Source organism: Meles meles, chromosome 10, assembly GCF_922984935.1.
Source record: "Meles meles chromosome 10, mMelMel3.1 paternal haplotype, whole genome shotgun sequence".
Lineage (NCBI taxonomy): Eukaryota > Metazoa > Chordata > Mammalia > Carnivora > Mustelidae > Meles > Meles meles.
Window position 1 is genome coordinate 52,958,749 of NC_060075.1, and position 20,293 is coordinate 52,979,041.

Genomic DNA, 20,293 nt, shown 5'->3' on the forward strand with positions numbered 1-20,293 from the left:
TTACTGTATAACCTAGATACAGTAGTATATATATTAAGTAAACAACTTGAATTTTTATATATGTATTGCATTCAAATGAATTCAAAACACAAGAAAATCATCTCCATGTATTTCCCTGGTCTTAGAGCTGGTAGTTTCATATATTCCAGAAATTCTTCTATGCATGTATCAACAAACTTTTTTTTTTTTTTTAAGATTTTATTTATTTGACAGCACAGGCAGGGGGAGCGGCAGGCAGAGGTGAGGGAGAAGCAGGCTCCATGCTGAGCAGGGAGCCCGATGTGGGGCCTGGATCCCAGGACCCTGAGAACATGACTTGAGCTGAAGGCAGAGGCTTTAACCCACTGAGCCACCCAGGTGCCCCGGTATGGAGCAGTTTACTGTTCTTTTCATAGTAGTCTCAGTTGAGTGTATTTTTATGTCATAGGACTCTTGGTTAGATATTTTTTATAAGGTAAATTCTTAGATTGGGAATTGCTATGTGAGGAGACCTGCACATTTAAATTTGTAAGTGCTCTGCCAAAAACACTTAACTTATATTGACGTGGTTAGTCATAAGACAACCAAGAGAGCAGTTTTCTTTCTCTTTTCTTTTTTTTTTTTGTTATGAAACTCTTTACGAATTTGTGGGTCATCCTTGCACAGGGGCCATGCTAATCTTCCCTGTATTGTTCCAGTTTTAGTATACATGCTGCCAAAGTGAGCTCAAGAGAGCAGTTTTCAATGAAGTATGCAATAAGACGGTTTGGTTAAAAATTGTCTTTTCAAGCATGGATGACTGTATAAATCTAGGTATAGCCTTATTCTTTATATCATGGGTGTTGTACTAACTCTGACAAGTCTAGGTCCTTATTCATTTGTACCTTTTGTATGTGAAAATTAATCTAAAAACTATAACAATTAAATTCTGCTTCAAAAAAAAAAAAAAGAAAAAGTAAGCATTCGGGGCGCCTGGGTGGCTCAGTGGGTAAAGCCTCTGCCTTCGGCTCAGGTCATGATCCCAGGGTTCTGGGATCGAGCCCCACATCGGGCTCTCTGCTCAGCAGGGAGCCTGCTTCCACCTCTCTCTCTGCCTGCCTCTCTGCCTACTTCTGATCTCTGTCTGCCAAATAAATAAATAAAATCTTCAAAAAAAAAATTCTGATAACTTGTACCTTGAATACATAGGGTTTGTATTCTCCCATTCTTAGCACCCTGAATTTTGGATTTTACCTCAGGGACTAATAATATTTTATTGCAGTGAGAACTCTACTAAGTCATATTTTGAGGAAAAATTTGATTAGGTTTTCTTTTTTTTTTTTTTAAAGATTTTATTTATTTATTTGACAGAGAGAGATCACAAGTAGATAGAGAGGCAGGCAGAGAGAGAGAGAGAGGGAAGCAGGCTCCCCGCTGAGCAGAGAGCCCGATGCGGGACTCGATCCCAGGACCCTGAGATCATGACCTGAGCCGAAGGCAGCGGCTTAACCCACTGAGCCACCCAGGCGCCCCTGATTAGGTTTTCAAAGCAGAATGCTACTCAGCTTCCTTCGGTGGGCAGATGATGATTGGGGAGCTTAATTAAAAGAACCTATGTGGCTTCCAGTTAGGGAATAAGTCATGGGGATGCAAGGAGACCATAGGGAATGTAGTCCGTAGTAGCCTTGTGTGGCGGGGGATGATGGCTACACTTGGGGTGAGCAGAGCACAACATACAGACTAGTTGAATTGCTATGTTGTACACCGGAAGCTAATGTAACGTTGCACATCAATGTTTAAAACATAATTTAAAACAAAATGAACCTATGATGGTAAAGCTGTTTGAAAAGTGATTGTGTTCTCCCCCGTGACTCCCAAATGTCTGTTTTAGGGGTACCTGGATGGCTCAGTCAGTTAAACATCGGGCTCTTCATTTCAGCTCCAGTTTGGATCTCAGGGTAGTGAGTTCAAGCGTGGCATTGGGTTCCACGCTGGACGTGGAGCCTACTTTAAAAAAAAGTGATTACCAGATGTTTGTTTTAAAAGTTAGCTGCTCTTGGAAAAATGTTGAAGCTCTTGTTTTTTGTTTTTTGAGAGAGAGAAGTGTGGTTGAAAAATTTAATTTTTAAAAAAATTTTATTTATTTATTTGACAGGTCACAAATAGACAGGCAGGCAGAGAGAGAGGGAGAAGTAGGCTTCCCACTGAGCAGAGAGCCTGATGTGGGGCTCGATCCCAGGACCCCAAGATCATGACCTGAGCTGAAGGCAGAGGGTAACCCACTGAGCCACCCAGGTGCTCTGAAAATTTTAATTTTAAAATAATCTTAGAATTTTTTGGGTGGTAATTTACCAACTTCTGCATTTTTGAGTTTCAGAAATGAGTTTATTTCCCATGGTGGATGTAAATTTTTAGTTTAACAAGCACAGTTTGAGCACCTGTGCTTGAGGTCAGTTGAATGCTAGATTTCAGGAGCTAGAAAGAAGAATAAGATACTTGTTCTGAAAAAAAGTACATGGAGTATAGTGGCTCTCACTTTGTTCTCCTTCAATGCCTGGGTGATATTTTTATCTTGAACACCAGCAGTGGCTCACTGTGGCATTGATCCAGAGGGTGGATGAATATCTCTGCAGGGAAAGAGAAGGTGTAAATATGTCATAAGTATGTATGGTATGCTCCAGAAACACAGGTTGGGGGGCAGGGACTAGGCTTAGGTGGGTATTGGAACAGCCAGCCATGCATAGGTTCAGAGAGGGATGTGAAGGTAGATGGAGGCTCTGTGCAGTGGGAATGGAAAAGGCAGGAGGGACAGCAGGAGCCAAGGCATGTGAGTGTGAAATATCCTGGTGTGTGCGGGGGGACTACAAGCTGTTTGGGATTAGAGATGCTCAACTGTAAGGCTGGATAGTGAGGCTGGATACTGAGGCTGAGCCTAGAAGGGGGTGAGAACAGCCTGGGTGCTTGAGGAGTGACTATTACTTTAATTCTTGATGTGTTTAACTTTCAGAGCTCAGTTTAGTTAATGCCATTTAGCAGATGGTTATTTGGGATTATCATGCAAGACCTGATACCTAGATTATGTCAGGGTTCTGCTCCCCAGAGATCATCTTGAAATGCTTTTACCTTTAAAGTACTCCATGAGAATGACTCTGCTCCAATAAACTGTGGGATTTAAGGCTGTTCTTAGGACACCCTCTGACAGAGTAATTAATGGTAAATCGTGATATGATGAGGAACCCTGTAGTAAGACTGACTGAGCCTGTGTTGTTATATTACCTTTTTTAGGTTGTGTATGACAAGACAGTCATCAGTAGTGATGATTAAAATACCTGGCATTCTGATTTTTGTTAAGGCATTTCAAGTGATAGAATGAACCGTTGGAGAAAAATGAGACACTTCTGTGTGCACACATGATTAACTGAGCAAAATTAGGGGCTGCAGCAAAGCACAGCAGGAGGGAGGGCCAGTGACATCTTGCTTGGAATCACCTAGACCTCAGTTAGAATCCTTGTTCAGCTCTGCGATCCTGGGCACACTGATTAAACTCGCCACACCTCTCAATTTATCTAGAAATAGGGGCAATAAAACTTAATGCACAAGGTTGCCAGGAATTAAATTATGTTTGTACAGGATTCCTGGGAGTATCTGACACCGAAGTGGTATTGTCTCATATTAATAAGCTTTTGTATTTACATGTGGCAATTGAAAATTATTCTGGGGTTGCTGGGTAGCTCAGTCAGTTAAGCGACTGCCTTCGGCTCAGGTCATGATCTCTCAGGGTCCTGGGATCGAGCTCGGAGTCAGGCTCCTTGCTCAGCTGGGAGCCTGCTTCTCCCTCTGCCGCTCCCTCTGCTTGTGGGTGTTCTCTCTCTCTCTCTCTCTCTGTCAAATAAATAAATCTTTTTTAAAAAGGTAATTATTCCTGCATAAACCCATGGTTTGTGTCTCATATGCACATAAAAAGCTTTCACATTTCTTCTTAGAATATGAGTGTGTTGTGAATAATACTTTGTACTTTGGGTCTAGATTGGTAGCTTTTAGGATCCCTAAAATCTATATAGATGTGAAATTGACTTGGGATACTGTTTAAAAAAAAATAGATTAGGGAGGGGCCCCTGGGTCAGTCATTTAAGCATCTGCCTTCGGCTCAGGTCATGATCCCAGGGTCCTGGGATCAAGCCCCGCATCACATGGGGCTCCCTGCCTCGAGGAGCTGCTTCTCCCTCTGACTGCCACCCCCCCCACCTCATGTGCGTATGTGCTCCCACTCACAAAAATAAATAAAATCTTTAGAAAAATAGATAAATAATTGCTATTATTTTCAAAGAGGGAGAAAACACAGTACAAAAACGTACAGAAAATAAAATATACAAAAAAAGTGGGGGTTCAGAAGGAAGTATCTGAAAGGCCAATGCACTTAGGAAAAGATGCTTAGTTTCACTAGTTACTAGATAAATGACAATTGAAATGGCAATTTTTGCCAATCACGTTGGGAAAAATGAACAAGATTGATAATATCTGGTGTTGGCAAGAGTGTGAAGGAATGGGCACTCATAAGCTAGAGAGTAAATTGGCAGACTTCTTGGTAGGTCAGTATCTGGTAGAACTTAACATGTAACTACTTACCACTCAACCAAGTGAATGAAGTGTATGAAGAAAATCCAGCCTCACACAGATGTATAGTTGGAAAAGGAAAGGGATATTTTAATCATCTTTTTAGATAATTGTGGATATTCTTTGCTCCCACATCAAAACTCCAACAAGTGGTAGTTTTTTAAAGGCTAGTTGAAATGTGGGATATCGTATCAGTGTGAAATCCTATCAGTGAATTCTGTACTAATAGGTTACAATCCACTCTATTCTCTTGCACTTTGTATGGCTCCTTTATCCTTAAATATTGGGGAACTGTCAAAGCTTACAGTTGGCCAAAATTTTGATTTTTTTACTTAAAATCTCCAATTTAGTCATTGGCAACAAATACTGTTAGTTTTTGGTGAAGTGACTGCTTGACCTTATTCTTATTCTCTTTTGAGAAAAAGTCCGCCGGATATGCAAGCTTAAATAAACATAGTTTGTCTATAGCTCTTTCAAGTAAAAATGGTGCTCTGTGAAGAAAAGAGGCCGATTCAGTCTTGCATCTCAAACCACACTGCACGGTGCTTTTTCTCCAGGAAAGCTGTGAGAGCTAGCAGAGCACTTTATGCACACTGTCCTTTTCTTCACATAGTTGTTGACAAGACTTATACCCAAGGGTTACTGAAGAAAATCAATAGTTTTTACTGCTTCATCGAGGACATTTAAAAATGAAACTTGGATGGTATTTTACTGTGAATGCTTGTGAAGAATGTAATGATGACTATAGCTGAGTGCCGCTGCCTTGATTCATGCCAAGCCGCCAGCAGTTTACCAACCGTTGTTTTTGCCCCGTTTGCTTCAGTGCAAATGTCAACACAGTGAAAAGGGCAAATAACAACTTAGTGTTATAAAAATAGTTTTGATGGGAGCCTGGGTGGCTCAGTCAGTTAAGCATCTGCCTTCAGCTCAGGTCATGGTCCCAGGGTCCTGGGATGGAGCCCTGCATCCGGCTCCTTGCTCAGCGGGGGCCTACTTCTCCCTCTGCCTGCTGCCCCCACTGCTTGTGCTCTCTCTCTCTGACAAATAAACTCTTGGAAAAAAAAAAATGCTTTTGATTCCTTCCCTCTTGACAGTCCCGGGGTCCCCCAGGAGTCCACATACTATATAATGAAAATTGCTGCTCTACACTAATGTGATACTTGAAATTATTTGGATTAGGTTCTCCTGTGGATATGTATTTACATCATCGCACAACAGATGGCAAGAACAAGTGAGGATTTTCTGCAATTCCGTGGCATGTTAGTCTCGATAGGGAGTTTTATACAAATCGGTTTGTGAAAAACAGGTGGGGGAAGAGAAAACAAAACAAAACAACAAAAAAGCACAAAGGAAAAATCTAGGTGTATGAAGGATAAAATAATTAGAATAAATAGTTGGGGAGTACTTAAATGCACATGAGTGAAATGAAATGAGTTTGGAGATTTAGGGACCCACAGTCATGCTTGAAGTTGCTTAAACCAAAGCGAACCTCACATGCTGTTAGCTACATGTCTTGCCTCAGGAAATGAAAAGTCTTCAGTACCTTTGTTATTCATAGGACATTGAAATCTAATGAGAATCTCCATGCATCATCAGAGTTTCTTTTGACAGTTGAGGTGTTTTGAGGCTGGAAGTTTGGTGACTCACTGTGTTTGTAATGATGACCAAGTGAAGAGTCCTACCCCTGACCGATGTCAGCCAGCCTTCCTTGCCCTAAGTAACTGTTGGTTAAATACAGAAAATAACTATCTTTGTTTGTATCACGGGAGGGGTACTTTTCTTGTCTTAGACAATTTTTTTTCTTTAAGAATTATAATACAACGAATGACCTTTCATGTTATTTCACCAAGTCTTTTCCATTCTGTATATTTTTCTGGTTTGAGAAAGCTTGGTAACTTGCCATTATGTTTTCTTTTTGCAAATGGTTCTGTTTTGCTGATCTTGGATCTTAGCATTTTTATTTTTTATTTTTTTAAGATTCATTTTGAGAGAGAGCCTAGCCTGTGTGTGTGCGTGCGTGCGTATGAGTGTGCCTGACTTGGGGGAGAGGCAGAGGGGAGATTCTCAGGCAGACTCCCTGCTGAGTGTGGGCCTGTGGTGGGGCTCCATCTCACAACCAATGATCTAGTTCATGACCTGAACCAAAAATCAGGAGCTGGACGCTTAATCAAATGAGCCGCCAGCTACCCCTGATTTTGGCAGTTTTTAAATGACTGATTTAACAGATTTTTAAGTGTTTACTACTAAGGAGTGCTTTAGGTTCTTGGAGAGAGAATTAAATGGAAGATAGGAACTTAGTCCTGAAGCATAGGCTGTAGAGTGACACTGCCCACTAGAGCAGCCACTGTCCACAAAGTGCCTCTCTGAGCAATTGAAATGTGGCTAGTCCAAGTTCAGTTGTTGGCTATGTATAAAATATACACTAGATTTTGAAGAATCTTGAAAAAGAACATAGAATAGCTCTCGGATAATTTTTATGTTGATTTCACCTATTTCTTTTTACTTTTAAGTTGCTACAGGAAAATATTATATATGTAGCTTGTATTTGTAGCTTGTGTTATTTCTGTTGGACAACACAGATACAGAGAGGCGATATGGACAGAATAAATAAGTAATTGAGGCATGTTGAAGACTACGGAGAAAGATAGGGTGAGGAAGAATGAGACAACTGGCAGAGGGTTGGTTTTGATTTTTTCACATTGGATGATTGGGAAAGTCCTCACCTATATGGTGCTGCATGAGCAGAGGCTTACAGGAGGTAAGGGAATGCGATGAGCAGGCAAGTAGGTGCCAAGTGGGGATAAGTGACCCAAGCAGAGGGGGACAGCCAAAGTCCATGCATGCTCACTGCCTTTCTAGTCAATAAGGAGGCCATCATGACTGGAGTAGAGCAGAAGGAGAGCCACAGGAAATGGAGAAGTGGTAGATAGGAATGGAATGAGAAGAAGCCATGGATAGTTTTGTTTTATTTTGTTTTAAAAGATTTTATTTATTTATTTGACAGAGATCACAAGTAGGCAGAGAGGCAGGCAGAGAGAGAGAGGGAAGCAGGCTCCCCGCTGAGTAGAGAGCCCGACTTGGGGCTCGATCCCAGGACCCTGAGATCATGACCTGAGCTGAAGGCAGAGGCTTTAACCTACTGAGCCACCCAGGCACCCCCATGGATAGATTTATCTTTCTTTCTTTCTTTTTTTTTTTTTTTTTTAAAGATTTTACTTACTTATTTGAGAGAGAGCATGTATACACGGACAAGCCAGGGAGGAGCAGAAGGAGAGGGACAAGCGGACTCTGCTGAGAGCAGAGCATGATGCAGGGCTCAATCTCATGACCCTGAGATCATGACCTGAGCTGTAATCAAGAGTTGGACCCTGAGATCATGACCTGAGCTGTAATCAAGAGTTGGACCCTCAATCAACTGATCCATCCAGGTCTCCTGGAAGGGTTTTTAGAAGGGGCAGTTGTGATGAGATTTATCTTTGAAAGGGAAATCTCTCAGAATAGACCATGGTGAGCTGGTGGGAAGGGATCAGGGAGACTAGTTAGGAGAAGATTATAATTGTAGGTAGAGATGGTAATAGTGGGACCAGAGCTATTGAGGTGTTTGTGGTAGTGGTGATGAATGGTTAGAATCTTTTTTTTTTTTTTTTAAGATTTATTTATTAATTTGAGAGAGAGAGGGACAGCGATAGCATGAGTGGGGAGGAGCAGAGGGAGAGAATCTTTTAAGCAGACTTCACATTGAGTGTGGAACCCAGTATGGGGCTGGAGCCCAGTGTGGGGCTTGATCCCATGACCCATGAGATCGTGATCTGAACTGAAACCAAGAGTCAGAGGGTTAACTGAACCACCCAGCCATCCCTTGACTCTTCTATTTTGAACAAAGATGGAAGAACAAAGATGGGTGTAGGGAGTAATGAAGGAACCAAGGATACCTTGATAGTTTATATAGCTGTAGCAACTGGAAAAATGAAGTTTCCACTAATTGTGATGAACAAGATTGTGGAGTGCTATGATGAGGGATGGGGAGACAATGAGTTCAGTTTGGCCAGGTTAAGTTTGAGATCCCTATTAGACATGTAGAGATAGGACAGTGAATGGATAGTAAACGGAGGAGGGGGACACAGTGATGGAGCCCAAGGACAGGTCCAAGAGGTAGGAGGAGAATCTTGAAAAAGCACCTGGAGGTCAGATACTTGATTGTGTTTAGTAGAAAGAGTCATCAGCTGTGACAAATAATAATAGGGTGAGAATGGAGTTGGCAACATTATCATATTGGTGTTTTGACAGGTGGAGTTTTGATGGAGCAGTAGGAATGAAACCCTGAATTGTGTAGGTTTGTGAGCAGACAGAAGGTGAAGAGGTAGAGACAGTGAACCTGGATAGGCTTTCAAGTAGACTGCTGTAAAGACATGAGAGAAATGGGATGGTAGTTGGAGGGGTTGTGTCTAAAGGGGGACCTTTAAAAGCTTTTTACTTCAATTTATAGGAAAGTTGTAAATTTGTACAGATGATCCATACTCCCTCTATCTAGTTGTCCCACCTTAGTTTGGACTACTGGGTTTTTTCCGGAAATTTTGAGGGTGAGTTGCAGAACTGCCATTCACCTCGAAATACTTCAGTACGTTTCCTAAAAACAAGAACATTCTATTACATGACTATAGTAAAATTACCAAAACTAAAAGGTTAACACTGATAGAATAGATTTTTATCTACAGATGTTTAGATTTTGCCTATTGTCCCACTGTCTTTTTTTTTTTAATCCAAGATTATATATTGCATTTAGTTGTGATGTTTCTTTGGTTTTATTTATTCATTTGACAGAGAGTGAGAGAGGGAACACAAGGGGGAGTAGGAGAGGGAGAAGCAGGGTTCTGGCTGAGCAGGGAGCCCGATGCAGGGCTTGATCCCAAGACCCTGAAGTCATTACCTGACAGTTAACTGACTGAGCCACTCAGACACCCCTCAAATAAAATGTTATAAAAAAAAAAAATTAAAGTGTCTTGAAAGTTGGGGGGAGAGGAAATTGTGGTAATATAGTATGTTCAATACCACTAAGAATAGTGGAGTCTTTTTTTTTTTTTTTTTTTTTCTTTTAAGTAAACTGTGTCCAGTGTGGGGCTTGAACTGACGACCCAGGATCCAAGAGTCACATGATTCAAGGACTGAGCCAGCCAGGTGCCTCCAAAATAGTGAAGTCTTGATTGAGGAGTAAAGTATGTTTTCCTATATCTGGGCTGATAATACATTAAAACTTGTTTATTTTAAATTTTATTATTTATTATTATTATTTTTTAAAGATTTATTTGAGCAAGAATTTGCATGGCAGGCGGCATGAGCAGGGGACGGGCAAAGGGAGAGGGAGAAGCAGGCTCCCTGGTGAGCAGGGAACCCTGGGGCTTGATCTCAGGATCCCAGGATCACAAATGTCTTTATTATTAATAGGATATTAGCAATGTTTCATTTCCTTATTAGTACTTGTAACAGATTAACATAATTTTCTGCAAATTTCAGCATGTACTTTATTCCCATCATTCCCATTATGGGAACAAGAAATGTGTTGTGCAGTATTGACCCAAAATAAAAAAAAGAACTAAACCCCCAAACCTGGGGTGCCTTGGTTGCTCAGTCAGCTAAGCATCTATCTTTGTCTCAGGTCATGATCCCAGGGTCCTGGGATTGAGCCCTGCATGGTGCTCCTGGCTCAGCAGGGAGTCTGCTTCTCCCTCTCCCTTTTCCCCTGCTCATGCCGGCTCTCTCTTTCTCAAATAAATAAAATCTTAAAAAAAAAACAACAAAAACCCAATCCTATGAAAATTTTAGATCAGTCTATTTAAAGGGCATGTACATAACACATTACATTAAATGGAATTAGTTCAGTGCTCTAAATTCTTAGTGTTCTTTTTCCCCCAGCTTCTTTGTTTTTAAGATACTGTTTTAAAGCAAATCTCTGCACCCAATTTGGGGCTTGAACTCAGAACCCTGAGATTAAGAGATGCATGCTGTAATGACTGAGCCAGCTGGGTGCCCCTCAACTTGTTTTTTTTTGTTGTTGTTGTTTTAAGATTTTTTTTTTAATTTATTTGAGAGAGAGAGAGAGAAAGACCACAAGTAGGCAGAGAGGCAGGCAGAGAGAGAGGAGGGAAGCAGGCTCCCGCTGAGGAGGGAAGCAGGTTCCCCGCTGAGCAGAGACGCTGATGTGGGGCTCGATCCCAGGACCCTGAGATCATGACCTGAGCCGAAGGCAGAGGCTTAACCAACTGAGCCACCCAGGTACCCCTCAATTTGTTTTAAAAAAAAAAAAAAATTTTTTTTTTTTTTTTTTTTAAGTAAGTACACTCTATACCCAGCATGGAGCCCAACACAGGGATTGAATTCATGACCCTGAGATTAAGACTTCAGCTCAGATTATGATCTGGGTGCCCAACTGACTGAGCCATCCAGACACCCCTTTTAAAAAAAATTTCTTTGAAAATAGGGGTGCCTGGGTGTCTCAGTCAGTTAAGCAGCTGCCGTTAGCTCACATTCTTGGGATTGAGCCCCGTGTGGAGCTCCCTTCCTGCTCAGCGGAGAGCCTGCTTCTCTCTCTCTTGAGCCTGCATGCTCTTTCTCTCTTTCTGTCAAATAAAGAAATAAAATCTTAAAAAAAAAAAAATAGGAACACCAGAATGGCTTAGCAGTTGAGCGTCAGCCTGCAGCTCAGGTCGTGATCTCAGGGCCCTGGGATGGAGCCCCACATCAGCCTCCCTGCTCAGCAGGGAGACTGCTTCTCCCTTCCCTTCCCCAGGCTTGAGCTCCCATGCGTGCTCTCTCTCTCTCAAATGAATAGATAAAAATCTTAAAAAATAATAATAAAAATTTAAAAATTTCTTTAAAAATATATATATTTTTCTTGGGTACCTGGGTGACTTGGTTGAGCTCTGCCTTCAGCTCAGGTCATGATCCCGGGGTCCTGGGCTTGAGCCCTGGTCGGGTTCCCTCCTCAGCGGGAAGCTGCTTCTCCCTTTCCCACTCCCCCTGCTTGTGTTCCCTCTCTCCCTGTCTCTCTGTCAAATAAATAAATAAAATTAAAGTTTTAGGAAATTTTAAAAAGTGTTGTTTTAGAAAATTTTAGAAAGAGTTGGAGGCTTAGCCAGCTAAACCATGCAGATACCCCTAACAGTATTTAAAATATCTTACTTTTTTTTTTTTTTTTAAGATTTTATTTATTTATTTGACAGAGAGAGATCACGAGTAGACAGAGAGGCAGGCAGAGAGAGAGAGAGGGAAGCAGGCTCGCTGCTGAGCAGAGAGCCCGATGCGGGACTCGATCCCAGGACCCTGAGATCATGACCTGAGCCGAAGGCAGCGGCTTAACCCACTGAGCCACCCAGGCGCCCCTAAAATATCTTACTTTTAATGTTTATTTTCCTAATGGTGTTCTTAAATAGCTTTTTTGGGTTCCCAACCTGCTGTTCTGTTTTTAAAATTAGAGTTTTTGTTGAAAAATCTTTCTAAAATAGTTGAGAAAAGACAATTTGATTTGTAAACTTGAAAGAAATAGTTCAGGATTTTAAAGAAGGAATTTTTTTTACTAAATTTAATTGAGAGAGCTTGAGCATGAGCGGGGGGAGGGGGGGCGTGATGGAGGGGAAGAGGGAGAAGCAGACTTCCCACTGAGCAGGGAGCCTAAGGTGGGGATCATCCCAGAACCAGGAGATCATGACCCAAGCCAAAGGCAGATGCTTAACCAACTGAGCCACCCAGGCGCCACTTTTTTTTCTTTTCTTTTTTTTTTTTTAAGATTTTAAGTGATCTCTACACGTAACATGGAACTTGAACTCAGCCCTGAGAGATCAAGGGTCAACACTGAGCCAGCTAGGCACCTCTATTTTTAGCTTTTAAGCTGTTAACAACAGAAATGATGTAAAGTGAAATTTACATTAATTAATTTTTAAGAAATGAAATCTAGTGTGTTTTCGTTCCAGGTGGAAATTTAAAACATTTAGTTTACATCGGTCTGGCTGATTATGAATTTATAGACTTGTTTCAAGTAATAGCTTTTATATAAACTACATAATTAAATGTTATTAAATGTAATGAAATTACAGCTAGTAATTTGATGCTGTGTAATATATCTGATTAGTTATGTGTCTTCAACTTAAATAAGTTTATTTTTAAAATAACACTGTTTATACTGTCAAAATATATAGATCTGACATTTGAGGTTTGGTTGTGTTTGATTTATTTGTGTGAATGTTTAACTTTTTCAGAGTAAGTTCTAAATTTTATAATAGTGCAGGGCTCCTGGCTGGGTCAGTGAGTAGAGTGTGCAACTCTTGATCTTCAGGGTCATGAGTTGGAGCCCCACAGGGGTAGAGATTACATTTAAAAATTTTTTTTAGGTGGCTCAGGCCTCCGGCTCCTTATTGCCGCTCATGATCTCAGAGTTGAGGAATCCAGCCCCACACTGGGCTTGGACTCGATGGGGAGTCTACTTTGGGAGTCTTTCTCTTTCACTCCCTCTATTGCCACCCAATAATAAATTAATCTTAAAAAAAAATTTTTTTTATAATAGTGCAATCTTAAAAATGTTAGATTTTACTAAAATGTTAAAATTTTACTGAAATGCTTTCTAATGGCTTGGTTAATCATACAATTTTGGTAACTAGTTTTAATTTGATTTAAATACTGCTATCCATCTAAATTTGTCAGTGGGCTAGGTGGATGTTTTTATAAAATAACCTCAAAATACCTAAAACCTAAAATAGATACTTAAATTTTTTAAAAGATTTTGTTCTTAAGTAATCTCTATACCCAACATGGGGTTCAAATTTAGAACCCCAAGATTGAGAGTCACATGCTCTTCTGAATGAACCAGCCAGATACTGCAGGACTGAAACTTTTTGATTGACTTTGAAACCTTATAACTTCTTGAAATCTGGGGTTGGTCTCAGCAAAGTTTGAGTATGTATTAATTTTTGTTACTCCAGTAATGAAGCAAACACAAAAATGGCGAATTAAAAATTTCAAAAATAATAGTTCTTCAATATTTGAACAAAACTTTAAAATTCCCAAGATGCGGTGAATCTGTAGCCAACTGATAATAAATCTGTTTCAAGAAATTGTTTTAAAGCTATTGGTATTTGCAGTTTGACCTCTTGGCTTATTTGCAGTTCGATTTTTCTTTCATCCTAACTATTGAGCCCTGCCAGTGATAACCCGTGTGCCCAGGTGGTAGGGAGACAGAAAAGCATTATTTTCCCTTTTGAAGGTCCTTTCCCAGCCCTTCTGAAGCCTGGGTGAGAATTAAAATGACCTGATAAGTGGACAAATGGTGATTAGGGTGTGTTTGTGTGCTGCCCCCTGGTGGATGGCCTGTCCTGATCATTTACATTTTGCATTTGTTTCTACTAGTCAGTCTTCAGGCAATTAATTAAAGTGCTTTACCACTTAACACGTTCTTAAGTGTTTTGAAAATGCATAAACTTTTTTTTTCCCCTAAGATTTTATTCATTTATTTGACAGAGAGAGACCGAAAGAGAGGGAACACAAGCAGAGGGAGTGGGAGAGGGAGAAGCAGGCTTCCTGCTGAGCAGGGAGGCGGATGCCCAGCTTAGAGCTCCATCCCAGGACCCTGGGATCATGACCTGACCCAAAGGCAGATGCTTGACTACTGAACCACCCAGGTGCCCCGAAAATGCATAAGCTTTTATTCCAACATTTTTACAAGGTGTTAAAGTTTAAAGCCCAGCCCACTAAAATTTTAATGCCCTGTACAGATTGTTAATGACAGATTTAGTTTGTGATAGTTTTTCTAATAGTAAAGCTAAGGATTAGAACAAATATTTAGGAAAGGGCTGGACGGCAGGATGGAAAGGGCCATTTTAAACTCTTGGTGTCACAATTACAGAGAATGCCTGAGGGCAGGTAGATGCGCTATGGGTACACTTGAGGCTATGTACTATATGTACTGTGCAAAGGTGAGAGCCCTGTATAGTTGGATACCTGTGGTGCTCAGTGCCCCACCTCTTTTTGGCTTATGCTAAACTTTCTGGCCAATTACATTAACATGGTAAAGAAGACCGAGAGTTTCTTCCTTTGAGAGACTGTCCTTCATGGTTTTAGAGATGTGAGTCATAGATAGTGTGTGTTTGGGTATAATTACACTGATTATTTTTTTAATTATTACTATTTTAAGTAATCTCTTTGCCAGACTTGGGGCTCGAACTCAGAACCTCAGGATCAAGAGTTGTGTGCTCCACCAACTGAGCCCCAATCAAATGGATTATAAGCATGATACTACATTTTGGATCGTTTTGACTGAGCCAGCCAGGCACCCATGATAGGCAGTTTTAACATGTCCCCTTCTAAACACGGCAGAAAGTGGAGCTGTTGTCTTTTCTAGCATCTGGGTTCTTTAAGTTTATTTAGATTTTACCATCGCTGCTTGGAAATTTGTCACCTTTCCCCCCCCCCCCCAGATTATAATTGGAAGTAAGAATATAATTTGGAAACGTGAAATATGGTTACTGAAGTTCTAAAGAAAAAACACAAACAGATTATCATAAAGCTTTTTTTTTTAAGTTTTATTTATTTAAGTAATCTCTGCACATTGTGTTGCATGCTCTTCCAACTGAGCCCGCCAGTGCCCCTTTTATAAAGCTTTCTTAATTAAAAGACTAATGCCTAATACTTCTAAGATTATTTTACCAAACAGCTGTTACATCTAAGCATATTGGGCCCTTGAAAGGACTTCCCAGTAGAAGAGAACTTCATGAAATATCATATGCATTGGGTATTTTATTTTCAGTAGAGTTATTTGTCTTATTCATGTCTCAAAAGCTGCTGGGTAAAGCTGGATATTTTGGTTACTTTGAAATGATCTACTCTGTTTTGATGTGACCTCTTTGATCATCCTCTATGAAATATGGATATAAACTAGATAATTTCAGGGGTGCCTGGGTGGCTCAGTGGGTTAAGCCTCTGCCTTCGGCTCAGGTCATGATCTCGGGGTCCTGGGATGGAGCCCCATGTCAGGCTCTTTGCTCGGCAGGGAGCCTGCTTCCCCCCCACTCTGCCTGCCTTTCTGCCTGCTTGTGATCTCTCTCTCTCTCTCTCTGTCAAATAAATAAATAAAAATCTTAAAAAAAACAAAACATAACTAGATAATTTCTAGAATTTTCTCCAGGCGATTGGGATTAATACTATGATTATATTGGACTGTTTTCTTGAAGATCTGAGTAAATGGTTTTTTTCTTACATAAAAGTCAAATAATAGACACCTAAAATTAAGATAGAAATAGCATGGAAATTCGAGTGAGAAGTTTGAATTTGGCTTTTCATTTACCTGCTTTTGACTTTGGTTAAAAGAATCTCTTGAGACTGTCTCCTTAATCTACGTAGTGGGAATATTAATGCCTACTTGGCTTGGTTGTTGGTGAAAGGCCACAGGGAAAATACATTTCAAGTGCCTGGCATGATCTTTTGCCCTTTAGAAGTCACTGAATAAATGATATCTTCTTATTTTAATTCTCAGGATCACTGAAATTTAAAAACTGATTGTTAAATTGTAATTGTGGCAGAAACACTCCGGAAATGATTACTCTCCCTGGATGTTGCTGACTTTAATCTTAATACCAGTAGAAAATGCAACTTTTCATCTGCAGCATCTTTTATTTGTATCAGAATTGGCAAAATGCAAGTTGTATAGAATTGTTGGACCATGTAACAAAGAATTCTTTTTGTTTATTTTTAAAAAAAGATTTTGAGAGAGCATGTACACTGTGTACATGAGCAGGGGAAGGGGCAGAGGGAGAAGCAGGCTCCTAGGCACCTCCGAAGAATTCTTTTTAAATGAATGATACAAATAATTTCATTAATATACATTGTTACAAGAAAGTTTTTTGTGAATATTCCATATTTGAAGTTACATTGTAGTTATTACCCAAAAGGAATCTTGTACTATCTACCCCAGGCAAGAGACTGTTGTTTAAAGCAATCTGAAGGGGCGCCTTGGGTGGCTCAGTCAGTTAAGCATCTGCCTTCGACTCAGGTCATGATCCTGGAGTTCTGGGATCCGAGATCCACATCAGGGAATCTGCTTTTCCCTGCTCCTGCTCACTCACTCTCTCTCAAATAAATGGGTAGAATCTTTAAAAAATAAATAAAGCAATCTTAGGACCTTTTAGTGTTTTTGCAGTAGAGGAAATGCGAATGTGGTTGAAGGTTATGTGAGTGAAAAGTACTTAGGCTTCTTCACTATCAGACAGTTTAGATAAACTTAAATCATATTTTTCTTCTAAAACTTCCTTTCTCCTGTGATAAGTACTAACAACCCCACGGCCTGATTTTAATAGAATTTGTCATTTGTGAAGATGGTGACTTCTAAATACTAGAAAGCAAAAAAATGGGGAAATTTCAAAAGTACTAGAGTACAGATGATAATGAAATTAATCCTCGTTACCCATCACCTAGATTCAAGAATCACCAGCTGATGACCAGCCTAGTAACCAGCCTGGCTGGATATCTATGCCCCAGTGTCATACTTTCCCTGATAATTTCTAAAGCTAACTCAAGATAATAAGTGTATTATATTGCAAGTTCTTTACATTGCTTCTCTAAAAGATAAGGACTTAGGGATGCCTGGGTGACTTAGTTGGTTAAGCGTCTGCTTTTGGCTCTGGTCATGATCCAGAGTCTTGCGACTGAGTCCCGCATTGGCCTCCTTGCTCATCAGGGAGCTTCTTTCTCTACCTGCAGCTTCGCCTTCTGCCTGCTGCCTCTCTCTCAAATTAATCTTTTTTTTTTTTTTAATATTTTATTAATTTGACAGAGAGAAATCACAACCAGGCAGAGAGGCAGGCAGAGAGAGAGGAGGAAGCAGGTTCCCTGCGGAGCAGAGAGCCCGATGCGGGGCTCGATCCCAGGACCCTGGAATCATGACCTGAGCCAAAGGCAGAGAGAGGCTTTAACCCACTGAGCCACCCAGGCACCCCTCAAATAAATTAATCTTTAAAAAAAAAAAAGGACTTAAAATAGACTATCATTATTATTTATAAAAAACATGGGCACTAAATCACTGATAACCCATAGTCCAATTTCTCCCAGTTGTCTAATTTTTTTTTTTTTTGGCAGTTTATTTAGAGTTAGGATTTGTGTAAGTTCCATACATTTGTGATTGGTTGCTACAGCTCAGGCTTTATTAATTTATTTTTGAAAAAGATTTTATTTATTTTTGAGAGAGTATGAGTGAGCACAGGCAGTGCAGAGCTGCAGAGGGAGATGCAGACTGCTGTTGAGCAGGGAGCTGGATTTGGAGCTCAATCCCAAGACCCCAAGATCATGACCTGAGCTGAAGGCAGACACCTAACTGGTTGAGCCACCCAGCGCCCCTTTCTTTGTCTCTCTCTTTTTCTTTTATGTCTTGGTTCCCATTTTTTTCCTGATACTTCTTAGAAACTTAGATATTTGTCCTGGAGAGTTTCCCAGGGTCTGGATTCTGCTGATGTGGTCCTCTGTCCTGAGAGGACACCATAGATCTAGATAACTGATCATATTCAGTGATGCTTTATTATTTTTCTGATTGCCAAACATGTTCTAGGCAAGAAATGAGAATGTTTTAATGTCTTAGCCAAGCTGTATTTGTATAAAAGAATAACAGATTGAAGTATTTTTTTTTATGTGAGTTCAAGTCTATAGATGAGGAAGCATGTTGCGCTGAAGTGAAACATAGGTTTTTCCAACCTATTCTTCCTTAAATAATGTAAACATACGATTTTTTTTAACCTCACCAGAAAGTTGTTTTTTTTTTTTAAGATTTTATTTATTTATTTGATACAGAAAGAGAATGAATGTAGAAGCAGGGAAGAGGGTGGCAGGCAAAGGAGAGGGAGAAGCAGAGCCCCCACCTAGCAAGGAGCTCAATGCGGGGCTGGATCTCAGGACCCTGGGATCATGACCCTAAGCTGAAGGCAGACGCTTAACTCACTAAGCCACCCAGGTGCCCCCACCAGAAAGTAAAGTAGCTTATTAAGCAGGGAAAAATTGGCTGCTGTCAGCCTGGTTAAGTTGCATTGCATTTATATTACTTACTATTTATGTTCCTTGCTGGGAGAAGGATTATCTACAAAGTAGTATATGGTTTATGGTTCTATCTTAGGGAAAAGCGAGAGTTGGGTTGCCTAGGTACAAGGTATGTCAGACCAAGATGTTTGGATCCAACTTATCTACCTTCTTTGTTTTCTTGATACATAAGAATTCTTAAAGACATAATTACTACTTTTAAAAATGTATTTGAGAGGGAGAGAGACAGAGTGTGTGACTGGGGCAAGAGGAATAGGAAGCAGATTCCTGGCTGATCATGACCTGAAGTCAAGAGTCAAATATTTAACTGACTGAGTCAACCCAGGCACCCCAAGAATTCTTGACTTATGTGAAACTGAGAATTTTCGTACTGATTGCTTGTGAGCAATTAACAGTTCCCTTATTTTATTTGCTTGCTTATATAAAACGTTAAAATTGGAAATATAAGCCATGTGGGTTGTATAACTCTACTTCTTAGAAATAAGGCATCTATACTTTTCTTTCTTCAGACTTTCAGTGGGATAATTGTAGTTTCTAAAGTTCATGAGTAGGTGATAGAACTTAATGGTAAACATCGACTTTTCCACTTAAATAAAACTAACCCCTCCCCCCCCCCCAAACAACAAAACCAAACTCCATGAATTTTGGATTGCCTTTAGGTAAGAACCACATCCAGCTAGTAGAGTAGTAACTTAAAATAAAAAGCATTAAGGTAGGGGCACCTGGGTGGCTCAGTGGGTTAAGCCTCTGCCTTCGGCTCAGGTCACGACCCCAGGGTCCTGGGATCAAGCCCCACATCTGGCTCTCTGCTCAGCAGGGAACCTGCTTCCCTGCCCCGCCCCCCCGCCCCCCCCCCCCCCCCCCGCCTGCCTCTCTGCCTACTTGTGATCTCTCTCTGTCAAATAAATAAATAAAATCTTAAAAAAAACCACACCACATTAATGTAGAGATACCCCTATATTCAAAACAGAGCACTTCTAAAAATTTAGTCACCTTGGCTTAGTCAGTGGAGCATGTGGCTTCTTCATCTGGGGTCTTGATTTCGTACCCCACATTGAGGGTAGAGTTTACTTAAAAAAGTAGTTTAGTTACCTTAAAATACTTTTTCTTGGAGATACAATTACAGTTTACTTAGTGATGGTGAATTTTAAGGGAAAAATAATTACTTCTTATGAAACTTTTTTTTTCTTGATCCAAAAATTCCATTGAAAACAAATAAAATTTGATCATTTAGTTTTGTCTTTGAATGTCGGGTTTTAAACATCTCTGTCCAGCTGGAAGATGTGACCTGTATATGTACCCAATGTTAACTTTTCTAGTAGCCACAGTAAGAAGTAAAAAGTAACAGATAAAAGTAATAGTAATACTTTATACAATTCAATATATCTAAAATTTTAATCTTTTAATTTGTGATCAGTATTAAAAGTTGTTGAGAAATCTTTTTTTTTTTAAGATTGTGTTTATTTTAGCGCAAATAGAGGAAGGGGGAGGAGCAGAGGGAGAGTGACAAGCAGACTCCGCACTGAGCACAGACCCTGATAGAGGGCTTGATCCCATGACTCCAGGATCATGAGCTGAAATCAAATGGACACTTAATTAACTGGGCCACCCAGGCACCCCTTTTGAGAGATTTTTTATACTTTTTTGGTATAAAGTCTTC

The 20,293-nt window shown here is 40.2% G+C and overlaps 1 protein-coding gene and 1 non-coding gene across 3 annotated transcripts in view; one reads left to right on the forward strand and one right to left on the reverse strand.

Annotated features, from left to right (window-relative positions):
- Positions 1–20,293, forward strand: part of IGF2BP3 (insulin like growth factor 2 mRNA binding protein 3) — a 141,029-nt gene that overhangs the window by 11,417 nt on the left and 109,319 nt on the right. The gene's annotated exons all lie outside the window — the stretch shown is intronic.
- LOC123952374 lies at positions 601–707 on the reverse strand. Its single transcript, XR_006820626.1, has one exon. It is a non-coding gene; the product is annotated as a U6 spliceosomal RNA (small nuclear RNA).